Source organism: Sapajus apella, unplaced genomic scaffold (assembly GCF_009761245.1).
Source record: "Sapajus apella isolate SASKATOON/1434 unplaced genomic scaffold, GSC_monkey_1.0 scaffold36, whole genome shotgun sequence".
Lineage (NCBI taxonomy): Eukaryota > Metazoa > Chordata > Mammalia > Primates > Cebidae > Sapajus > Sapajus apella.
The window spans coordinates 26,924,337-26,932,786 of record NW_022436976.1 but is presented as its reverse complement, the minus strand read 5'-3'; positions in this window follow the sequence as shown (position 1 = coordinate 26,932,786).

The window sequence follows — 8,450 nt, the reverse complement described above, 5'->3', positions numbered from 1 at the left end:
AAAACTTCTCAGATTTGATAAAAGTCTTAGATTTACAGTTTCAAAAAGCTCAAGAAATGCCAAACATGATAAATTCAACGTAAAATACACCAAGATACATGATGAAAACAAATACAGTGAAAAACATCTTGAAAGAAACCAGAAAACGTTGGAGAACAATGACTGCATATTTCTCATCAGAAACCACGGAGACCAGAAAACAGTGGAACAACATTTTTAAAGGCCTAAAAGAGCTACAAACCCAGAATTCTATATCTAATGAAAATATCCTTCAAGAGCCAAGACAAAATTGATATTCTCACATAAAAGAAAACCAACAAAATGTGTTAGTAGTAGACCTGCTCTAAAATAAATGCTAAAGAAGTTCTTCAGGTGGAGAGAAAATTATAAAAACAAAAAAAAATACATGGATTTTAGGAATAAAGAAAGCCACAGATAAAAAGAGAAAAGATATAATTTGCAAATATCTGGAACAAAAAAGAGGCTATCACCACAGAACTCACAGATTTTAAAGGATAACTGGCATATTATAGTGACTTATAACTTTGACAGCTTACATAAAATGGTCCATTTTCTTAAAATACACAAACTACCAAAACTCACTCATGAAGAAATATATGACCTATGTAATTCTATATCTACTAAAGAAATTGAGTTTATAGTTAAAGGCCTTTTGATGAAGAAAAGTTTGGGCTCAAGTGGTTTCACTGGTGAATTGCACTGAACAGTAAAGAAAAAAAGATATTAATTGTATATAATCTTTCAGAAAATAGGGAAAAAGGAACATTCCCAACTCCTTTTATGTGGCCAGCATTATCCTGATACCCAAGCCAGACACAGCACAATAAAAGAAAATTAAACAAAATATTAGCTAATCAAATCTAGTAGTATATGAAAAGGATAATAGCTCATACCAAGTGGGATTAATACGAAGAATGCTAGGTGATTCATCACTGACAAATATCAAAGACTGTAATCCACCATATTAACAGACTAAAGAAAAACCACACGATAATAGATGCAGAAAAAGCAATATCCATCTATGGCAGACTCAGCAAACTAGGAATAGTAGGAATCTTCCTTAACATGGTAAATGGCAACTACAAAAATACAGAGTACATACCTCAACATGAATAAGGCTCAAAGATAAAATGTTGACCAAGAAAGGAAATTGCCAGATATTTATAGTGTGATATCATTCATATAAAGTTTAACTATATACGAAATTATTATAATTGCTTATGGATAAAGCATAAATGTTTGCAAGGGAATAGCAAACATTAAGATCAGAATAGTGGCCACATCTGGGGAGTGACAGAAGGAACAGGATTGGAGATTGACACACAAGGAGCCATAGCTTGACTACAATGTTTGAACTCTTCTTTAAAACTCTGAATCAAACATGCCAAAATGATAAGACTGTTAGAGCAAAATGCAAGAAACATGACCATTCATTACATTGTCTATATTTTCCTGCATAGTGAATATTTTATAGTTTTTTATTTTTATTTATTTAGAAAAGGAGTCTCACTCTGTTGCCCAGGCTGGAGTGCAGAGGCGCAATCTTGGCTCACTGCAACCCTCTGCCTCCTGGGTTCAAGGGATTCTCCTGCCTCAGCCTCCCGAGTAGCTGGGATTACGGGCATGCACCACCACACCCAGCTAATTTTGGTATTTTTAGTAGAGACAGGGGATCGCCATGTTGGCCAGGCTGGTCTCAAACTCCTGACCTCAGTTTATCCACCCTCCTCAGCCTCCCAAAGTGCTAGGATTATAGGCATGAGCCACTGCGTCCAGCAAGTTTTTTAAATATATAAGTACTATATATTAAAAATATATAAACACTCTGATAAAAGCATCCTCAGGATCTTGTGGAACCACAAAGCCTTGGGGAGGCGGGAAGAAGAATATGTCTTAGAGGGCTTCCCACAGGTAATACTAGTAATTCTTGAACAGTCACCACATCCCAGGAATACTCTAACTTCCAAAAGCAGTAGCTTACTTATTTTATACAACAACCATATGAAGTTTCCACACCGATCCTCAGTTATAGATAAAGAAATTGAAACCCAGAGAGGTTAAATAACTTACTCCAAGTCAGAAAGCTAGAAAATGAGGAGTTGGGGTGAAAACCAGGCAAGCTAGTTCCAAATTTTGAGCTGGTCACCACGAGAACAATCCACTGCAATGGTTTACTCTGCTTGCTGTGTGGACAACAGTGTAGGCTCAGGCAAGGCTGACGGCAGGGAGACAGTAGGCTCTTTTTGCATATTGATTTTCTTACTGAATTCTTTTTTTTTTTTTCTTCTTGAGATGGAGGCTTGATCTGTTATTCAGGCTGGAGTGCAATGGCAGGATCTTGGCTCACTGCAAACTCTGCCTCTCATGTTCTAGTGATTCTCCTGCTTCAGCCTCCCAAGTAGCTGGGATTACAGGCCTGCACCACCATGCCCCACTAATTTTTTGTATTTTTAGTAGAGGAGGGGTTTCACCATTTTTCAGGCTGGTCTCAAATGCCTAGCCTCAGGTGATCCACCCGCCTCAGCCTCCCACAGTGCTGGGATTACAGATATGAGCCACCTCGCCCAGCCTCCTTATTAAATTCTTATATATTCTTAATGCAAGCATTTGTGTGTTTTATATATTTAGCAACTACTTACCCCATTCATGCCTCATCTTTTCTCCTTGTTTTTGGTGGCTTTTGTGTACAGAAGTTTTTACTTACCTCTGGAAAATGGAACCTGATTCAAGTGTGAAAGAGAGGAGGAGAATTCAAGAGAAGATATAAAAGCAGCAGAAGCAGTGAGATTTGGTGAACTTTCCGACCTCCTTGTTTGCAAAGCAGGCTGGCTAAGCTGCAGGAAAACTTCATTCTCTCTGCCCTGTGCATGACTAAATTTGTCTTCTGTAGTTTTTGAAGGTAGACTCACGTTTGGCTTGGCATTTCCCATGACACCTACACAGCACCTGAGGGCCTGGGAGGCTGGTTTCCTCCACACCTAGAAGCCAAGCACTGGCCATAATTTGAGACATGATCCTCACTACTAGGGCAGGGAAATGAGGAAAACACTGAACAATGGAGTGGGGTTTTCATAAAGCTCAGTTTACTCAGTTGAATAAACTTTCTTTTATCGTGTTTGTGTATGTTTTTCCAAAGGGTATGTGATTAAACTTTCTTTTTATGTAGGGATAGTGACATCAGATCATAAATTAATTGAATTCCAGTGTTCTCATTTTGCCAAATAAAAAGTTGGCAACACTCAACCAATGCCTCAAAGATATTTTTATATTTTTCTACTCAGTTAAATTAGAAAAATATTTGAGAACAACTGGCATAGAGAAAAGAGCTTCTAAGTCTCAAAAACATGTGTTTTCAGTTCGGTCACATATCTTGGTTCTATGACCAGAATGCAAGATACTGAACTTTGGTGAATATTGGTTTCTTTGCTAAAATGGGATAATTATACCCACCTTAGGGAGGCTGCAAGGATCAAGTGAGATAATATCAGTAAGAGGCTCAGTTCCATGCATGTTCACTTCTGGTTTGTTTTACTGCCCTCTCCCTTCCTGGCAAGTAGGGACTAGATTTTACTTACATGCTCTGACAATCATCCAGGTTAGGCCTGGATCATAGTAGGTACTCAAAAATAGTCTGTTAAAAACCGCCATGAGACGCCCTGTCACAGTCATTGGAATAGAATAACTGCCATTAAAAAAGAACAACAACAGAAAATAACAAGTGTGAAAATGTGGAGAAATTGGAACTCTTGTGCCTTACTGGTGGAAATGTGACATGGTGCAGTTGCTGATCAAACAGTATGGAAGCTTATCAAAAAAAATATAGAATTATCATACAATTCAACAACACCACTTCTGGGTGTATACCCCAAAGAAATGAAAGCAGAGACTTGAACAGGTATTTGTACACCCACATTCATAGTAACATTATTTTTAATAGAAAAAAGGTGGAAGCTACTCAAGTGTCCATTAACAGATGAATAGATAAACAAAATGTGGCCTACACATACAATGAAATATTATCCAGCCTTAAAAATGAAGGCAAGTCTGAGATATGTTACAGCATGGATGAACCTTGAGGACATCAAATGAAATAAAATAAGCCAGTTACAAAAGGGCAAATGCTGTATAATTCCACTCCTATGAGGGACCTAGAGTAGTCAAATTCACAGAAACAGAAAGTAGATGGTGGTTGTCAGGAGCTGGAGAAATGGAGAGTTATTGTTTAATGTGTATGGGGTTTCAGTTTTGCAAGATGAAGAATATTCTGTAGATGGATGGTGATGATGGTCGCACAACAATGTGAATGTACTTAATGCCACTGAATTGTGTACCTAAACATGGTGAACATGGGAAGTTTTGTGTCTATTTTTCCACCATTAAAAATACAAATTTTAAATTTAACAAATATTTAATTGTCTGTTAAATAAAAGAGCTAATAAATGAATGAGGAGAAGGATAGAGCCAAGAAGATGCCTAATGCAAGAAACTTCCAAGCAAGGAAATAGCAAGTGTGTTTGCTCAGCCAAAAACCAGCTAAGGGCTTGCTCACCTGCTGTAGGTGAGAGAGGGGGATGGCAGAGGAAATGAAGGCTGAGGCATGCCCAGGGGACAGATCATGCAGGGCTGTACAGGGTTTTGCCTTTTATCTTTACTGAATATGATAGGATGTGATGAGAGGAAACTGGTAAGAGAGTAAATTAGTCAATGGAAGTAAGGAAGGAGTCCTAGAAGTCCAGAACTCTGCCCAGATGCAGATGGCCTGGAGCAGAGGTTCTGTGTCCTCCACTCCCCAAGCACACACCAGCTCCCAGGACTGAGTTGACCCCCAGAACATCCAGGACCCTGGATTCTCTGATCAGACCCCTCCACCCTGGCATGTCCTGAAGATGATTTTGCCTGAACAGGGGAACACGTGTGTCTTCCCCAGAGACAGCTGGGGCTCTGGCACAAATGCAGATCATTACTCTTGGTTTCTAATGTGGGAGGAGGAAGTGTGAAGGGTGGAGGAGCTGTTTCTTTTATCACAAAATTAGATTAGAAACTGGCTGGCTGCTCAGGTCAGGGATCCACCCAAACTAGGCCTACAGGAGCATCATCATTCTGCTGGGTGGCCCCATCTCACCCTGGAGGGGCTTACAGTTTTAGGACCTGACTTCTTTGCTGTTCAAATTCTTGAGAAAAGGCATATGGTGTGCTTCACGTGAAAACTCAAACCAGATTCCAAATTCTCACTTTGAATCCTCATATCATTCATGTATTCATTCATTAATTCATTCACTCATCCAACATTTACTGATCACCTACTACGTGTCAAACACTATGCCTGGCATTGGGAATACAAACAGACTCTATCCTTGAGTTGCTCACAGAATTAATGGTGGAATAAAATAAACCTTAAATTATACTATAGTGCATTAAATACTATGACATAATGGTGATTAAAAAAAAACTAAGTTAGCCAATATTTATTATTACTACATACTTACTATATGCCATTTATTGCTTTCATTGATTTGTATACATGGACTTATTTCTTCCCTAGGCAAACCATATGTGGTGGGCACTATTGTCAGCCCATTTTATAGATGACAATAATGAGGTACAGAGAGTATTAAGTGGCAAGTGCACCATGCATCTAGGAACGAGGGCAACCAGGAATAGCCCTGTTTGTAACCCTCTGCTACTTCTAGAGGCATGGGAACATAGAGAAGGATGCGTTAGGTATGTTTCCCAGAGAAGGCAATGACTGGCCTAACTGTTGCAGAATGAGAAGTTGGTCAATCAGAGGAAGATCAGGGCAGAAGATTGGTGAGGATTTTCACCCATCAAATTTTCACTCATCAAAAGTTTCAAACAGAACTGCAAATGGAAAGCAGAGAAGCATGGCAGGGCATGTGCATTCCAGAGAATGCAAAAAGGGGAGAGGCAGAGATGAGCTGGGAGAGAGAGGCTGGGCTAGGATCCCTGGTGAGAGGGGAGCTCATTTCTTGAGGGACTGGAGTCCCAATGAGCTGTTTTTACAGGTAAAGTGTTGTGATCACAGTCACCACTTTAGGATTTTTGGAGGAGATTTATTTATGGTTTGGGTGCACTAATAATACTAGCCAATATGTGAATCACAATAAATTCTCTCTGATTGACCTAGTGACTCTCCATTTGTACTCCCTTCCCATCCAGACCTGTTCTCTTGTCTGCATTGTGCCACAGAGAGACTGACACCCCTGATTGCATCCTATCTTCCAGCTGGGTTTAGCCAGTGGTACGCATCAGCAAGAGATTCAAGGGTGGGAGGAGAAAGAGGCTGGGAATTTCCTCCAGCTCTTTCCCTGCTTCTGTGCCAGTGTCTGTCAGTGGCCGGGCTCCCTCTGCAACCATAGTTCCTGCCAGCAGCTTTTCCTCCACGGCTTCAGCAACATCTTGCCCTCCTTCTGTCCTTGCAGGTTCAAGGTAGTAATGGTTCCCCACTATTGCAAGTCTCTGAGTGCTTTGACATCTCTTATTGGTTTCCTTAGCTCTGTCCCCATTCCTATGGATTGTTGTGTCTTCATCAAATCCCACTTCCAAGTCCGAGCTGCATGAACCTTCTTTCTCTTAATGATAACCAATCATGCTGAGAACTTACCTGGTACCAATTACCATTTATTGAATACCTACTGTGTACTTGGGGCTTTAAACACACTTTTCCATTTAATTATCGCTACAGCTCCATGAGTTATGGACCATTTATATCCATTTCAGGAATCCTGAAACTGAGGCAGGCATATATTTAACATAGATGTGAAGTACTTGCCCAAAACTATATAAGCCTCTTATATAATAAAATCACACAATTAGGAACAAAGTTCAGATTCAAACCCAGGTGTCTGGACTCTAAAACTCATTCTCTTTCCACTGTTCTCGGGTCACTGAGTCAACTCTTATAAATGCTTAATTTGTCAGACTCTGGAAAGCCAGTAAGGGTAGCAGTAGTAAAATCTCTAAGGGGAGCAGAGGAAAGGGTATTCCGTGGAGGCTCTAGGTCTTACTGAGGATGCTGGATCTTTAAGAAAAAGTTCCAGAACTTCTCCATTCCTGCATTGATGGAAACACAATGGCAGGTGATTCCCCAAAATATCCCTTGCTTCACAATGTTCAGTTTCTCTATGAAGGGGAACTTAGCCCTTACTGAGTTCAGAAAGAAGTAGAAAGTCATCCCTCCAAGACACACAGCAGAAAGCATAAGGGTTTATTTATAGAGAAGAATTTTATTATTTTTAAAAATCACTTGTGGGCTTCTGTACCAAGGCATAGGAAAAGGCATGCGTTGGTTGCCAAGGGTCAAGGGAAACCACCTTGTTTTCTTGACAGTGCTGTGGCTGAAACAGCCCTTCCCAAAAACAATACTTGGGGGGAAGAAAGGCAAAACCAGTGGGAGGCTTTAAAATGCTGTGGTTTGCCTTTTTTTTTTTCAGTGTCTTTGGGCTGAAAAAGGCAGTGGAACAAATTCTGCAACTAGCCCAAAACACACTGCCTCTTGCACTGGGCGCTCCGGGGGCTGCCCTCACATGACTCATGTCTTCCCCTACTCGCCTCAGACCTCTCGTCCTGGCCCATCTGTCAAGGGTAGTAATAACAACATGGCAGTGATGATGCCTTCACCTCCACTGCAGACTGCAGCAGCTCTTTCTGTTTCACAAAACCCTTTCATAGTCTAACAGAATGGCTGCCTTTATCCTAAGTGCCAGGCTCCCTACTCTTAGGATTTTATCTCGTCTCAACCACAGCCTTTTGGAGACATCATTGTTATGCTCTTTTGACAGATGAAAAAACCCAGGCCCAGATGATTAAATACCATGCCCCAAATCACACAGCAAGGAAACAAGATGAGATGTGAAGTCAGTGGTCTTAGACTTCAGAGCCGTTCTGGGAATTTGCGGTGTCCTCTCATTTTGCAGAGGAAGAAACCAAAGTAAAGAGAGATGGAGAGGATGCTACAGACCAGGTCTCAGGATGGCCCAGGCGGTGCCATCTCCAGGCATATGGCTCTGTCTCCTGAGGCTGTGACTCATGACGGTGCCAGACCATCAACTAAACAAACAGCCACCCACTGGGCCACTCCAGCCAATTGTGGACCTTTGGTTTCAGACCCAAACATGTGCCCACATTGGCTCAGATATATCCAGAGCCTTGTCTTGTGATACCATCAGGCCCTCTGTATATTTTAAAAGCAGAGGCCTCAGACCCCCAAGAGGTCAAGGGGTGGTGCTTGAATCTGACCTGAACAGGTCTAACCTCAAGGACAGATCTGAATTCACCCGACATTCAGCCTGGGTGGAATGGCAGAGAAAATGCTGTTACCTGGAACACCTCTCCACAGACTCTTGATGTCCTGTGTGCTGCCTGCATTGAGCAATGTCATTCACCAGCTACGGGTCCCCGGACAAGCTACT